We start from the raw sequence: 17,258 nt of genomic DNA, 5'->3' as shown, positions 1-17,258 counted from the left end.
CCAGGTGACTAGGGAGGGTCTTGTGTATGGCTTAAGCAGAGTCCTCCCACATAAGGAGCACCATTGATAAAGAAGCCTGGGAGCTGGCAAAGTGCTCAAGTGGCAGAGAGCCTAACAAGTATGAAGCTCAGAGTTCAAGCCCTAGTACCAAGAAAAATAACATAAAACAAGTCAGTAAATAAATAAATTGGACTGGAGGCATAGCTTGAGTGGTAGAGTACCTGCTTTGCAAAGCAGGAAGCCCTGAGTTCAAATCCCAGTCACACCAAAAAAAAAAAAAAAAGCTTAGTGCCCTGGAGGCACTAAGGAATGACTTGTGTGGCTGGAATATAAAGAGCTTCAACAAGAAAAGATGGGGCAGGATGGAGTGAGGTAGGCAGCCTTCAGGCTATGTGGGACTCTGCTGGTCAAGTCAAAAGTTCTGAACTAGCTAGGTGCTAGTGGCTCACTTCTGTAATCCTAGCTACTCAGGAGGCAGAGATCAAAAGAATTGAGGTTCAAAGCCAGCTCTGGCAAATAGTTTGAGAGACCCTATCTTGAAAAAAAAACTCCACAAAAAAGGGCTGGTGGAGTGACTCAGGGTGTAGGCCCCGAGTTCAAGTCCCAGTTCTGAACTGTACTCTAAACCCAATGGGAAGAAATCTAAGTGCCTTGGGAAAGGACAGCATGATTAGGTTTGAGCTTTAGAACCTAGTTTTTAACAGGGTAAGTAAGAACTTTAAAAAACCCTTGCTTTTATTTATTGTTAAATAAACACTTCCCTAGCATTACATTGGAAAGAGAGATATTGGCTGTTTTTTCAAGAATAGGAAGACTTAGCAAGTACCAGTTCCTCCCTTTGCTACTTTCAGGATCTAGAACAAGTTGCCTCAAAGGCCGTTTCTGTTCTTCCCATCTAATGTAGCTGCTTCTCTTTTTCTAAGTGAGAATTAACCTCCAAATCTGAAAGCCAGTACAAAACCAGTACATTTGTGGAGACTCATTTTAAGCATTAACTATGTACTCAGTACACATTGGCTGCTGGGAATACCAAGATAGATAAAGACAGAGGCCCTGTATTTTAAGAACCGTTTGGAGTAGAGTAGACCATAAAAATAAACAAGTTTTGTTTTTTTCTTTTCTTAGTTTGGTACAACCTCATTTGTCAATTCTTGCTATTATTTCCTGAGCTCTTGGAGTCCTATTCAGAAAGTCATTGCCTATGCCTATATATTCAAGTGTTTTTCCTCATGTGGGGAATCTAGATTAAAAAAATAAAGACATGCTGTTGGGGTGCAGGGGGAAAACAGTGGGAAGAGAAAGAGGGACAAGATAGGGTAATGGCCAGACTCAAGAGACAGCCCACAGAATGGGAGAAAATCTGTGTCAGCTACTCATCCGATAAGAGACTAATATCCAGAATCTACAGAGAACTCAAAAAACTCAGCCCCCAAAGAATAAAAAAAACCCATCCCAATGAAGAAGTGGGTACATGAATTAAACAGAGAATTCTCAAAGGAAGAGGTACAAATGGGCAGTAAATTCATGAAGAAGTATTCAACTTCCATGGTTATAAAAGAGATGTAAATCAAAACAACACTTAGATTTTATCTTACCCCTGTTAGAATGGCCAGAATCAAGGGTGATAACAACAGATGCTGGTGAGGATGTGATGAAACATGAACCCTTATACACTGCTGGTGGAAATGCAAATTAGTACAACCACTATGGAAAACAGTATGGAGATTCCTCAAAAAACTAGAGATAGAACTGCCATATGATCTAGTGATACCACTCCTGGGCATCCACCCAAAAGAATGTAAAACAGGATACAGTAGAGACACCTGTACACTGATGTTCACTGCAGCACTATTCACAATAGCCAAGCTCTGGGAACATCCCAGGTACCCTACAACTGATGAATGGATCAAGAAATTGTGGCATATATACACAGTGGAGTATTTCTTAGCCATAAGGAATAATGACATGTAGTTTGAAGGTAAATGGATGCAATTGGAGGACACCATGTTAAGTGAAGCTAGGCAGGATCAGAAACTCAATAGCCACATGTTTCCTCTCATATGTGGAAGATACATCCAAAAGATAAACATATACACAAAACCAAACATGATCATATACAAACTCAGATGTAGAGCATATTTACATCAGTGGAATTACTCAGTGGAACTCAGAGAAAGAGGAAAAGGAAAAGAAAATGATAGAGCATCAGTAATATCACATAACATAATATGTGAAGGAAGAGGATATAAGGATGTGTATTGAGAGCTGTTGAAAAACAAGGGGTGGGAGGTAAAGGTGTAAGGGAGAGTAATGGAAGGGATTGAACAGACCAAAGTAAAGCACACCCTCAGTGGGCATACATTGAGACACCCCTTTGAACATCAACTTAAATATTAATAATGAAAACCAGGACTGTGAAAAAGGTGGAGTGTGGGTTGGAGTACTAGTGGGAGAGGGAAGAATGAAGGAAGGAGATGAAGGTGAACGGTAATTGGCAGATTGACTTCATATCTCTATATGAAACAGAACTAAGAAATATTTTGCAATTGCTTTAAGTAGGGTGATAAGGGGAGAGATGACAGGGGCAATATAGATAATGTAAAATATAAGTCTAATTGGAATTGTCACTATGAATTCTCTCCCCACCCCTGTATAATGAATATATCCTAATAAAAAGTTATTTAAAAAAAGACCGGGTGATGGAGGTTGATATGATTGAAATATACAGTACACAAGTATGAAAATGTAATAATGAAACCCACTATTTTGTACAATTAATAAAAAACCCAAGTAATTATGACAAAGTAGGATCTATTATAAGAGAAGAAACAAGAGTTACAGAGCCAAGAACTAGGAAAGTTTTTAGAAGAGGTGATAAGCATATAACATGTTGAAGAGTAAAAGTTTGAGACTTGAAGGATGAGGGGAAGCTTAGTAGACAGAAAAAGAGGATTGGGGAAGAACTGTTGGAGTGGATCAAGCATGCCTGTTTACCAAGTGTGAGACCCTGAGTTCAAACTCCAGTGCCACCAAAAAAAAGAAAGAAAGAAGCAGAAGACTGGGGAATAGGCAAGATCATAAAATAATTTCTTGAGATTATTTTATCAGCCGAAAACTGGATGGGTTGAAAGGAAGAAATTATAGGCAAAGAGGCAGGAAAAAACCCAGGGTTAGAGGCTGGATGTGGTGGTGAATGCCTGTAAACTCCAAGCACTTGGGAGGCTGAGGCAGGAGGATCATGAGTTTGAGGCCAGCCTGGGCTACATAGTGAGCTCTAGCTTAAAAAACTGAAATGAAACAAAAAACAAAACAAGCAGAAAATGGTGAAAGATGAAGAGAGCCTGGTGTTCATTCAGCAATGACTGGGACTGTACCTACTTCCTTAATATCAAGTTGTACTTGCTAGTACAGTGGATGGCTTGTAAGAATTACTTGCATCTCCCTATGGATCAACGCCTCTTTTCCCTCACTGGGGGGATGACCATGTCATCTACTGAAATTCTTATGCCATCTAATTCTGTGCTCTGCACCTCATACATACCCATCAAAAGTCAATTCCCTGAGTGGGATGAGAGTGGGACAGCTGGAGCCAGGGAGGAGGAAAGAAAGGGAGCCAGGGTTGGCAATGGAGGTCAAAAGGATTTGGTGTTATCTTAATTTTTTTCTCAAGTGTAATAATGCATTCATATGTTCATGTTTTATTAAATATTTTTTAAGATAAGAAAATCATTAAGGATAGGCAATGCTGGTTTTAATAGTGAAATGTTTTAATGACCTAAATATCCAGCAATAGAAATTTGATTAAATCAATCATGGTATAATCTCAATGGTGAAATTGAATAAAAATAATGATGTTACTGTATGTTCACTGATGTAAAGAAGTTAGTAATTTACAGTTCTGTATAAAAGGAAGTATTAATGATCATGTTCTGAATTATTTCATATTTGTTAAAAACTATATGCACAAAATTGTTCGAGATAGTTTAGGTGGTTTATAGTTGTTTCTGTGTCAGTGGGAATATCCCCCCTCCTTTGTTTTTTGTTTGTTTTCGTTCTCATTTGAGCCAAGCTCTCCCTAAGGTTGCTTGGGCAGCCTCCTGAGTGCTGAGATGACAGGTGTGTGTGCCACTACTCTCAGCTCCAGTTGAGCTTTCTTTTACTTCATTTCTGAAAGAAAAAATATATATATATAAAAATTCTATTTTTAAAAGATGGAGTTGAAATGAGAAAACTGAACTTGGAATCAAGAGAGAAATGTAAGAGGAAGAAATGTATAATTGCGGATGATAATAAGAAAGGAAGTAGGGAAAAGATGTTAGAATTTTTTCTAAAGAGATTTTCTTACTTTCCAGAGAGTTAGGAGGGAAAATATTTTGTTCTCAGTGTTTTTCAGTATGCTTTCCAAGCCATCAAATTCCTAAATATAACCAAGGATGATGATTTTACAAGCCAGCCAATATAAACATAGTAGATGTTTATATTTCAACATTAACAACATAACACTGGAGCTACAAAAGATCTTTCAAGTTGGCTATATTTTATTTTTCTCAAAAGTTTCCATTTTGAGTCTTCTTTTAAAATATACCCTTTCCCCCCTTCATCAGGACTTTAAAATTTCAAGAAAAAGCAGAATAAAATGAAAACAAAATCTGGGAGTAAGTATATGGAAGAAAGGAGCAAGGGAGAAATGGAAGACCTTTAATCATCTGGGTGGGATGTACAGGGAGGGCTTTTCCACAGTCTTGTCTTAAAGTAGTGCTACTGAAGCATTGGTATACATTCAGGACCACCTAAGCCCTTACTAAAATGCAGATTTTGTCACAGCATGTCTTGGGAATATTGGTCCATGAACAACTTTGAGCAGTGAGGCCTCAGAATGTGGAAATTGTTCTACCTGGCTCATATGGGCAACTTCCGGTTGTAACAACCTTTTTCTAACCTAATGGTTTTGGTTTTTTGATGAAAATACCAAATAGTGGAAACTTCTCGGAAAGTCATCTTATCAGGAATGAGGTACAATTCCAGGTACTGTGGATGGAAGTGAGTAGAATGGTAAATAGAATAAGCAATGGACATGAGGCCCTATGTACGAAATGCTATTTTGTTATGCAGGGTAAGGTAGCATGGGAAGAGCCCAGGAGTGTTCTCAGAAAACCCGGTTTCAATCTTAACTGTGTGCCTTGGTGCCCATTTCTATGACATAACACAATTGGTCTACATGGTTTCTAAAGTCTTTTCAACTCTGATACTCCAGGAGTCTAAAAAAGAGATCCTTTATCAATAGCAAGGGAGGAAAAAAGGATGTGTCACTACATACACAGTTGCCAAGGATGTGTGATATTGTAATGGCGGAATTTTCCCTTGTCTACTCAGATGCAAAAAATGTTATTGGAGTGAAAGACTGGGAAACATGCCTGGTCTGAAATCCTAGTACCTTGACTTCCTGGTATCAGCAATTCAGTCTTGGAAATCTGTCCCAGTTCCTGTGAAATAAGGCAGACCCTTTAAGCACACCCTTCATGAGTGTCCATGTAGCTCTGTCAGCTTTCAAATTCCAAGGACCTAATCTTCAATTCCAAGACCACCCTCAGGTTTCCCTCATTCCCCTAAAGTAGTCAGCAGTCAAATTCTGCATCCTCTTCAGCTTAAGGTCCCAGTCAAATGTCCTAACTGTCCTTTTGCTTGTGGAAAAAAAATCTAAATTCTTGCAGCAACTCAAATCCTCCCCAGTACAACCCCTCTGAGTCTCCCAGACACTGCAGACTCCATTCGGCCCCAAAGAAGCTATACCTCCAGGAATTGAGCAGGCTGGAAGGTGACACTTCTTTCTCCGTATTTATGATAGCTGCATCTGCAAAGTTGAGGATCAGCCCCTAATTTGATAAGCATAGGGTGAGAAAGGAGCATGCTAGAGTGAGATTACTCAGTCTCTAAATCTTGCAGCTCCACCTTGCACCTCCACAGACTCCAACTCCTTGACTTTTAACTTACTAAACAGGCCTGCTGCTATTCTAACATAGGCTCCAAGTCACCTATTAAATGTGCCAGCTATAGGCAGCTTCGTGTGGTCCCTGGGAAGCCTGTCGGACTCCATCCACGTTCCTGGGAACCCCTCCCCCAGCAGACGCTCTTCCTGAGGTGCCCACTTGGGATGCAGGGACCCTACTGGCTCCAGGAGTTGTTATTTTTCCTTCCAGCCCCTGTCTAGCCGAGCCTGAATAGCGTGGCTGACTAGTACAAAGGCTGCTTTTTATAATGTTCTTCCTTGGAATTTTTGGTGTCTGGAGAGGACTTCCTTTCCTCCCATGGTTAATTAGCAACATCAGACCATTTCCCTTTCCTCAACACAAAGTCTGTCCCTGCAGAGGGGGTAGCAGGTGTGGCTAAATACTCCCTGAGGTTAACCTCAAACTTAAGCTTAGAGCCCTGTTTGGTTATACAATAACGTGAAATGCAAGGTTAGCTTCCATTCTGGGCAGAGCTGGCAAGCAGGCACACATCCCTGGCAAACCAGGGAAATGTTTTCTAGTATCCCAATCAAGTGCGGGCGGAGAGAAGAGGGAGAGAACCGATGTGTGTTTGACACATTTGTGAATTGTTTCTACAACAAAGACTTTTTTAAAAAACAACAGAGTGGAGCTTTATATATTTGAATGAGAAGCACATAGAAGGACCTATTGTCAGGAGGAAAAATTGCATGAGTAATCGTGCATGACTTCAGCCTTCCCAATTGAAATGTTAGGTGTGTTAAGTGTGACTGTGTGCATTCCAGCATTTTCAGTATGGGAGGGGGTAGAAAGGAGCTCCTCCTCCAAAGGGAGACAGACCTCTAGTAAGACAGACAGGTAAGCAGGAACCTGGAGAGCTCTTGTCTCAACTCTCCTTGCTGGTTCCCATTTCTCTTCTCTTTAGTTGAAGCACTGCCTCCTACAGGAAGCCTTCCTGTCCCTTCCCCCTTCCTCCACTTCTCACTTTAGGTGTTTCTGTTGATACATGTTTCTTGCCTTTTTTGTTATTTACTGGACTATGATACTATATGTCATAGAGTACTGAACAGAGATTCCAGGACTAGACTGCCAGTTACTAGATGTATTACCTTGAGCAAGTTACTTATCATCTCTGGGTCTCAGTTTCCTCAACTATGAAATGTTTCCAGGGCTGTTGAGAAGACTGAATGTGTTAATACATGTAAGGGAGTTATACCAGTGCCTGACATACAGTATGCACTCAATAAAAGTGAGCAATTATTATAATTTGCATCCCACTTGTTGTTATAGGACACAATGTGTGATGGGTCAATAGTCTCCATCTTTTATATGCATCATAACTGGGTGGGCTTTATAAATACATAGGCCTGGACTCCATTAATCTTGGGGGAAAACCTGCAAAAAGTATTTTGGAAAAGTTCCTAGGTGATTTTATTATATATCCAGGTTGAGAACCAGCATCGTAGATGCTCAGTGACATAGAATGAGTAAATACATAAGCAAAATGAGATCAGAAAGAACAAACCCACATTACACATTCTGAGGCATGTCAAGGTATGATCCTGTCTCTTTGAAAAAGTTGTCCCTTTCTGGGGTAAGCATCAAGAGAAAACCATGACAGGGAATGTAATGGAATACATGAAAGTAAAAATCACAGTTCTAGCCACCACAACATAACACAGTATTGAAAATATAGAAAAGCAATGAGCTAGGAGCTGGTGTCAGAGGTCAGTGTGTATTTCCTCTTGTTCTCCCTTACGTTTATGCTGACTTGTTTTTTTTTTTTTTTTTTTTTTTTGCATTTTATGTTTGGATTTATTTCAAAGTAAATTTCAGACATTGGTATACTTTCTCCCCATATACTTTGGCAAAGTTAGCACTAAAGTTCAATTTTAATACATGGTTGTTTCTTTTTGCTGGCTTTTTTGAGTATGATTAACAAATATTCTAAATATTTGATGTTTTGATATACCATACACATTGTGAAACGCTTGTGACGAGGCAGCTAATTAACATATCCATCATCTTAGATAGTTATCTTTTTTTGTTTTTGGTAAGAACACTTGTGATCTGTTTTATATGCTGACTTGTTGTCCAGAGCTTTTATAACAACTCCAACCAAAAGTTGAACTTTGACCTTCACTTCAATTTTGGTTTACAACCTAAATTTAATTTAGCAGATGTAACAAAAAACTAAAAACCTCAAATAAAGCATATTTATAATGCTTTATTATAAATAAATAATAATGTATAATGCCCCCCCTTTTTAAAAAATTTTTTATGGGACTGGAGTTTGAACTCAGGGCTTCATGCTTGCAAAGCAGATGCTCTTCTATTTCAGCCAGCTCTTTTTGCTGTGGTTAATTTTTGGAGATGGGGGGTTCAGGAACTATTTGCCCAGGCTGGCCTTGAACCACAAACCTCCAGATCTCAGCCTCCCAAGTACCCAGGATTACAAGTATGAGCCACAACATTTGGCCTTAATGAATAATTATGTGCATGATAGTAGCATAATTGTTATCGACAATTTGTCCACAAAATTTAAACTGGCTGTTGCTTATAGAACATTAAGTTGGGTACCCTCAAAAAATTATGTATTAATGAAGTGAGCGAAAACAAATATAACAGTGCATAGCAGGGTAAAGAGGGTTTTGGAGTCAGACTTTGAGTCCACTGCTCATTAGCTACATGGTTTTGTTAATTCACTTAGCCTGCCTGAACTTTAGCTTCCTCGTCTACTAAATCTGGATTTGGATGCCTGCATCACAAGACTGTTGTGAAGATTCAAAACAAGAACGTGCCCAAGAGCTTCTTTTGTCTTTTGGGGAATTTACATCTGCAAAGGAATTTATAACTGAGGGGATGTCTGAGGGTGTTACTGGGTGGGGACAAGGAGGAATTCAGCATGGGTGGAGTGGTGGGGACCTTTTGCTGAGGATGGTGGAGACCCCTAGCAGGTTTCTTTTTTTCCTGTTATTAGCCTGCCTCAACAGGATCAAAGTAGGGAGAAGGGGTGGGGTGAAGGAAACATTTCCTGTTCTCCATACAAGAAATGGGAGTAAAGACTCAAAATGGTGGTCCTCAGCTCTAGTCATACTTTCCAAACTGGAGGGATACACATGGTCATGCCCAGCAACCTGTAATCACTAGATAGTGGTTTTGGGTGGCTAAGATGGGTGTTAAAACAGAAAGACGTCATCTAGACCCACCCAAAACACAGCAACAATAGTGTGTTTTAGGACTTCCCTTTGCCAGACATGCCTTTCAATCTTTCTGTCCTTATAGCCAAGTCTTGCAGCTTGTTGACATTTCAAAGAAGAAAGCCTAAGCAGATAGTCCCTTTAGAGTCTCCCAGTTCTTGTAACTTAGTATCTAAACGGAGATGGGAGGGGGTGGCTAGCTGCTTTGGCTTTTAATTTTTACTCTTTCATTTCAGTGTCTGAGTCTGGCACTTCTCGTATTTATTAAAATTATATAATTTCCCTGTCTCATCTATCTATCCTGCCTCACCCATCTCTCGTGGCTAACTGCACCTAACACAAACATGTACTGGAACTCCCACCAGAGATCGCTTAAATGCCAGAAAAGATTGTTTTTCAGATCAGTAAGTCCCTACCAAGCACAAACATATAAGAAATTAGGTAGGAATTATGATAAAAGCAGGATAGACATCCAGATCTATGGATTACAATAAAAATCTGGAAAGTTGTGATCAGAGTAATGGAGAACCTAGAGCAGAATATTAACACATTCTAAAACTTGCAGGAAAATTACTTTGAAGGTAGGAGCAGAGAATAGAGAATCTCTAAGTTCAAAGGAAACAAAAAGAATAAGAGCTGTGACTCAGTCATCAGGGCTATTAATCTTTAAACTGCCCTCACCTTCCACCTCAGAAAGCTTTGGGGTGGGGGGGTTGATAAGAAAGTGAGTCACCTGTCTGGGATGGCACCTGCTGGGGCATAAGAGCCTGAGAGAAAAGGGGAGCAGGGCTGGAAGTAACCCCAGCCATGCTCCACAGACAGAGAGGAAAAGGGAAGAGCCAGTCCTGCTCAGGGTGTCAGCTACAGTTTCATTAAGTAAAGAGCTCCTTATTTGGGTACTGGGAGGAGGAGGGTAGTCCCCAAGCCCACCTCCCTGCCTGCTCTGTGTATCTTCCAGAGAAGTCTGCTACACAAAATGTCCTGCTATTCACAGAGTCTAGACAGACCCTCCATTCACTCCATTCACAGTGGAGCCTTTAGGAAAATAGATGCCTCAAAACTTACACAACATCTCTACAAATATCCTAGCCTTCACATATAGATATGAAAGGATCACAGATACTTGAGAAAATTCAACAGCTCTTAAAAAAAAAAATAAATGGATTAAGACAAACAAACTGAAAACTGATCTCAGAGGAAAAACAGAATTAAGGCAAGAGAAAAGAACATTTAAAAAATGGTAAATAGCATCATCTTAGAAAGACGATGAGGCCATTGTAGCAGGTTGCTATGAGAGGGGAACAAGTAACTTCTATGACAAGGGAAAACAACAAGCAATAAAAGGAAATTGAAAAATATAACAGTAAAACTAAATTAGGCAATAGATGGATATGCCCAAAACAAGGTATAGTCCAGGAGCTAAATGAGTAGTATCCTGATTGTACAGAAAAGATCAAGGATGAAAAATTTATGGCCTGAATTGTGATCCCCACAATATACTGAAGCTCTAACCAGCCCTCCCCCGTCATCCCACTGGGGAGGGGACTGTACTAGAAGATAGAACTGCTGTGGAGGTAGTAAAAGTTAAATGAGGTCGTAAGGGTAGGGCGCAATCTGATGGGGGATTGGAACCTAATTCCTCAAAATAGGAGGAAGAGACATCCCCTGCCAGGTGAGGATGTGGCCAGAAGACAGCCCTCTACAAGCCAGAAAAAGAGGCCTTATCAGAAACCTGCAAGCACTTCTTGGTTTTGGACTTTCCTGGCTTGGCTTCCAGAGCTGTAGGATCTGGTTCTGTTGAAGTCACCTGCAGCGATGAGCTGATTTGACTATTTTGTTATGAGAGCTCTAGAAAACAATGTGGAGTCACAAAGGATGGATTTAGAAGGCCTGCATTCATTCAAAAGAAGTACCTGGGAGCTGGAGGAGCTCAAGTGGTAGAGCCCTTGCTTAGCAAGCAGAGACCCTGGTTCAGTTCCCAGTACCACTAAAAAAAAAAAAAAAAGCCTGGAGAGAACCGAGAATAGATAGGAGGAGATTCCAACAAAGAAACAACAGAAAATTTCCCTATCCAAAGACAGGCTCAAGACTTCCAGTGCCTGCCAAGTGTCAGCTAAGATAAAAATTTTTAAAAATCTTATTTAGATAAATCTTAGGAATGTTTTCAGAGTCAAAAAAGACAGAAAACTCTGAAGATATTCAGAAGAGAAAGACAAATTACCTAAAAAGAACAAAAATGAGATTGGCTGTCAGAATTTTGAAAGGTAACTTTTTTTTGGTGGTATGAGGGTTTGAATACACTTGTGAGGCAAGTGTCCTACCACTTGAGCCACTCTGCCTGCCTGTTTTTGTATTGCGAATTCTTGAGATAAGGATGAATTATTTGCCCTGGCTGGCCTCGAACCTTGATCCTCCTGATCTCTGCCTCCTGAGTAGGTAGGATTACAGGGGTGAGCCACTGGTGCGAGCTTGAAGATAACTCTTAATGCTGGGCAGTGAGGAATGAAGCAGGGATTTGAATGAAAATAATTGTGTGCCGTGCTAGCCACACTAGCATTTAAATGAGAAAGCAAAATAGGGACATTTTCTAACCTTCAAGAATTCAAAACATTTACCTATGTACCCTCTCTAAAGAATGATTTAAGGATACATTGCTATGAAAGAATAGTGATGAGGAGAGAAACTAGCAAATTCACAGTTGTTTAAATAATTTTTATTGCCCAATATAAAAAAAATAAACAGTAACAATCTTAAAATGAAGACAACACAGAAAGTGTTGGAGAAGAATATTATGAAGAAAAACAAAGACTTAACTCATTAAAGCAGCACCATCTATAAAATACAAAAACCTACAGGAAAAATTCCTTTATGACTTCACTAAAGAACAAAAGATATGGCTGTGCATGGTGGTGTACACCTGGTGTACTGGAGAGGATTAGGCAGGAGGATCACCAGTTTGAGGCCAGTCTGGGCTACATAGCATGTTCTAGACTAGCCTGGTTATACAGCAAGACCCTGTCTTAAAAAAACAAACAAATAAGGCTGGGGACATGGCTCAAGGGATAGAGCACCTGCCTAGCAAGCACAAGGCCCTGAGTTCAAACCCCAGTACTGCCAAAACAACAACAACAAAAACCAAAGCAAACCAAAGCCAAGCCAAAAACTATCTGTAGAGGTGTACCATGTTACTGGATGGAATGTCAGTATTGAAGTCATGACAGTTCTCCTCAAATTGATCTTTATGACTAATAAGATCTCAGTTAAAAAGTGGAGATTTTTTAGTGAAATGTGGTGAGTTGGTTTTAAAGCTCACCTGGAAGAGACACATGGTAGTGAAATGGTGAGCTGACAGGTTAGGCTCTGTAAATTCATTCTAGAGACCAGAAGCACATATGTGAATTTATGGCAATAGAGGTAGCATTTAAGATTGGAGAAAAAAATGTATTGTCCCATAAATCACAGCAGACTTTCTACTTGGAAAACAAAAACTACTTTTTTACTTCAGAGTACACATAGAACTTTCAGCTTGACTAAAGAGTGAAATGGGAAAAAGTTAATATTAAGAAATAATATAGAGCCATGTGAGGTGGCTTGTGCCTGTAATCCCAGCTACTTGGGAGGCAGAGACAGGAGGAGGATCCAGAGTTCAAGACCAATCTGAGCAAAATTAGTGAGACCCTATCTTAGAAACAAAATGCAAACAAAAGCTCTGGTGGGAGTAGCTCGAGTGATGGAGCACTTGCCTAGCATACATGAAGCCCTCGGTTCAATCTCTAGTGACGCAAAATAGTAATAATATAGAAGATTTGTATAATATGGAAATGAAGGAGTGCCTCTTAAGCAAGTCATAAAACACTGAGAGCATCATGAAAGATAAGATGGGCAAGCTGGACACCAGTGGCTCATACCTATAAAGATAGCTGCTTGAAAGGCTGAGATCAGGAGGACTGCAGTTTGAGGCCAGCCTGGGCAAATAGTTCAAGAGACTCCATCTCTAAAAACTAAACAGAGTAAAATGGACTGGAGGTGTGGTTCAAGCGGTAAGGTGCCTGCTTTATAAGCATGAAGCCCTGAGTTAAAACTCCAGTCCTTCCAAAAAAAAAAAAGATAACATGGACGGGTTTGTCTAGTTGTTTTTAACTTCTGTTCTTACAAAAATGGAGCAGCAGAGTGGGGTAAATGAAGCCTCTGCTCACATCACTAAACTATACCATCATCACCTTCATGGTCGATCTCATTTCATCCATCTGCCTACCCTCATTGGATCACGTTAAAGCAAATTTCGGATGTTTTATCACTTCATTTGTAAATATTCATTGTAAACATTCAAAAACATTAATAATTACTTAATATAGTGAGCACACTATTATACTGACAATTTTGTTTGATTTTTTGAGATAGGGTCTCACTATGAGCCTACAATGGCCTTGAACTCACAATTCTGCCATAACCTCCTCAGTGGTGGAATTACAGGCATGAACCACCACACCTGGCCTTGACTTTTTTTAAGCTGTAGGTTTTCATACAACAAGGCACTAATAATAAAAAGTTAAAAGAGAATGAAAAAGACAGATTATTTGCCAACTATATAGGAAAGGATTAGTATTCTTAATATATAAAGAGTACTTCAAATGAACATAAAACTAAACAATTTTATGGTGGACCAAGGAGTTTAATGAGTAATTAGTCAAGGAAAAAATATAAGTGGTCAATAAACAGAAAAATATCCAGTTTCATGAGTATATCATGGAAATGCAACTTAAAATAAGAATGGAATATTTTCACTTTTCAGGTGGTCAAAAATAAAGTAAACTTGATAAAAATCTGGCATTTACCAAAGTTCCTGGAATATGCCACTCAAATTCTGTAGGAGTATCAATTGGTACAATTTTTTGGGGGACGGGGGAGGCTGCACTGGGCATCAAACCCTTGGCTTTGCAAATGCTAGTTTGTTTAAACACTAGCTACATCTCCAACCCTGGCACAGCAATTTTTTAATTCATTTATTCATATGTGCATAAATTGTTTAGGCCATTTCTCCCCTCTGCTCCCCACTTCCTCCATCTCCACCCCACTCCCTCGCTTCCAGGCAGAACCTGTTCTGCCCTCTTCTCCAATTTTGTTGAAGAGAAAACACAAGCAATAATAAGAAAGCCATAGCATTTTTGCTAGTTGAGATAAGGATAGCTATACAGAGAGATTCCTAGCATTGCTTCCATGCACATGTGTATTACAACTGGAATTGATTCATCTCTACCTGACCTCTTCACTACTTCCCAGTCACCTTCCCATAGTGATCTCTGTCAGTTCAAGATTGCTATATTCACTCCTCTGCAGTGGACACACCAAACACTTTCAAGTTGTGGGTTTCCTGCCTTTTCCTATTCCTCATATATGTGTTCTCCCCTTAGCGTGTGACCCATGTCCAATAATATTACTGCATTTGTTTTAGGTTTAAAGTCTGCATGTGAGGGAGAACAAATGATTTTTGGTCTTCTGAACCTAGCTAGCTTTGCTTAAGATGATGTTCTCCAATTCCATCCATTTACTTGCAAATGATAACATTTCATTCTTCTTCATGGCTGAGTAAAATTCCATCATGTGTAAATACCACATTTTCTTAATCCACTCATCAGTGGTGGGGCATCTTGGCTGTTTCCATAACTTGGCTATTGTGAATAGCACTGCAATAAACATGGGTGTGCAGGTGCCTCTGGAGTAACCTGAGTTCATTCCTTTGGGTATATCCCCAGGAGTGGGATTGTGACACAGCAATTTTTAGAGGATAACTTGGAAGTGTGTATCAAAGGTTTCCATTTCCAGCTAGCTAGCCTGGAGCAAAGCTTGCAAACAAGCACAGGGAGGCCAACACAGCATAGTGAGGGGAGTGCTGCCATTCAAACCACAGCTCCACCACTTACTAGTTATAGAAGTTGGTGAAATTTGTTACTCAACAATGAAATAGAGATAATAACCCATAGCACCTCTTCCGTAGGGCTGTTTGAAAATTGAATGAGTTACACATGTAAGAGCATAGAAGGGAGCCTGCTGTAGACCGAGCACTCCACAGATAAGTAGTGTTATCATAGCTCATGTATTTGGATACTAGGTGCTATGTAAGGGCATTAAACATTATGTGGTTTCAGATTTTCTGTGCCACTGGAAATAAGTAATTATGTAGCTTTTGTAGTGGCAAAAAAGTGGCTGATGTAATACTAAGGAATAGGAGAATGATACGATCATACCGTGGAATAGTATGCAACTATTAACCAAAAAGTAGTAGAACTATATTGATTCCATGTGCTGTCCTGGATAGATCCCAAAGCTAAACTGCCAAAGCACCTGAGGATAATTTAAAACAATAACTTGCGAGCAATAAAAATTAATAAAATCTATTGATCTATTTTTATTATCACTGTGTGCTGTGAGTCTAAACAGTGAAAATAAACAAGATCAGTTAGAAAATACTTAGCTCTGCCAGGGCAAACCACTCCTCCCTGTTCACCAACCTCTAACCCTGTGCACCTCTGTATGTTTCTCTACATGGAAGAGTATAGAGAAATTTATGGCAGAAATTTATACACACTACTTGCAAGATAATTTATAAAGGGTAGTAAGGTTGAATAGATAAACTTTTTTTTGATGGAATCAGAATTTGAACTCAGGACTATACACTTGCAAAGGAGGTGCTCTACCCCTAGAACCACCATACCTCCAGTCCATTTAGCTCTGGTTATTTTGAAGATGGAGTCTCCTAAACTATTTACCCCAGCTGGTCTTGAACTGCTATCTTCCTGATCTCAGTCTCCCATGTAGCTAGGATTACAGAGCCATCAGTGCCTGGCAGATCTTTTTTACTTTTTACTCTCCACTAGTTTTTTATTTTATGTTATTTTATTTATTTGCAGTACTGGGGATTGAACACAGAACCTTGTGGATAGCAGACAAGTGCTCTATAAGCTATATCCCTAGCTTTTTTTTTTAAATTTATTTTGAGACAAGGTCTCACTCAGTTGCCCAGGCTGGTTTCGAACTTTCTGTCCTCCTGCCTCAGCCTCTCAAGTGCTAGGATTCCAGGCATGTACCACGATGCCTGACTTCTATTAGTGTACTAAAAAATTTTTTTTCTTTCAATACTGGGGTTTGAACTCAGGGCATCACGCTTGCTAAGCAGATGCGCTACCACTTGGGTCACTTCAGTAGTCCTTTTTTGTGCTGGGTATTTTTTGAGATAGAGTGTCACAAACTATATTGTCCTGGCTAGCCTCCAACTGCAATCCTCCTGATCTCTGCCTCCCTAGTAGCAAGGATTACTGACATGAGCCACCAGCACCCTGCACTAAAAAATTTTTTTTGCAAAGAATATATTCATTTACTTATAATTACTTGGGTAATTAAAATTCCTTTCATATGACAAAAGATATAACACACCCCAGATACTTTAGATCATGGCAAAAGATGGGTTAAATACAGTGGCTACATTTTCAGAATGAAAAATCAGAACAAAAGTCTACCAAAAAGTTTTTAGTGCAACTTCTGAGTAGGAGAAGCAGCCTGGGCCATCCACCCTGCATACTAATAAACAAACAAATAAAAAATAAAATTTCTGCAACAATCTGATTATTTATTATTACAAGTAGACTGAAACTAGGTCTGTCCAAAACTCCCAGTCCTCCTCCATTTTTGCATCTTATTGGATCTGAATTCCTCCTGACATAGTACCGGTTTAAAACCTAGCATTCGCCCTGTCCCAAGTCCAAGGCCCTGCAGCCTCTGTCCTCCTGAGATCTCCCAGGAGCCCTGACAACATACCCCTGACTTCTCCCTTGCCTCAGAGGCTTCCCCAGGCACACTGACCTCGCCTGCCAAGGGAGCTATTTTCCTGAATCTGTCAGCAGGCCCCCTTCCCCCCTAGACTTCCCAGCCCCAGCTTGATGTGCAGCTGAGCCAGCCTGGGCCTGGGCCTCTGAAACCAATCCTGCTGAGACTAGCACAGACAGTCCCAGACACAGGGTAAGCCAAGGCTGTGGAAATGGAATTGCTGGGAACCAAAAGGAGGAGGATAAACCCA

Source organism: Castor canadensis, chromosome 1, assembly GCF_047511655.1.
Source record: "Castor canadensis chromosome 1, mCasCan1.hap1v2, whole genome shotgun sequence".
Taxonomy (NCBI): domain Eukaryota; kingdom Metazoa; phylum Chordata; class Mammalia; order Rodentia; family Castoridae; genus Castor; species Castor canadensis.
Note: the sequence above shows the minus strand (reverse complement) of the source record.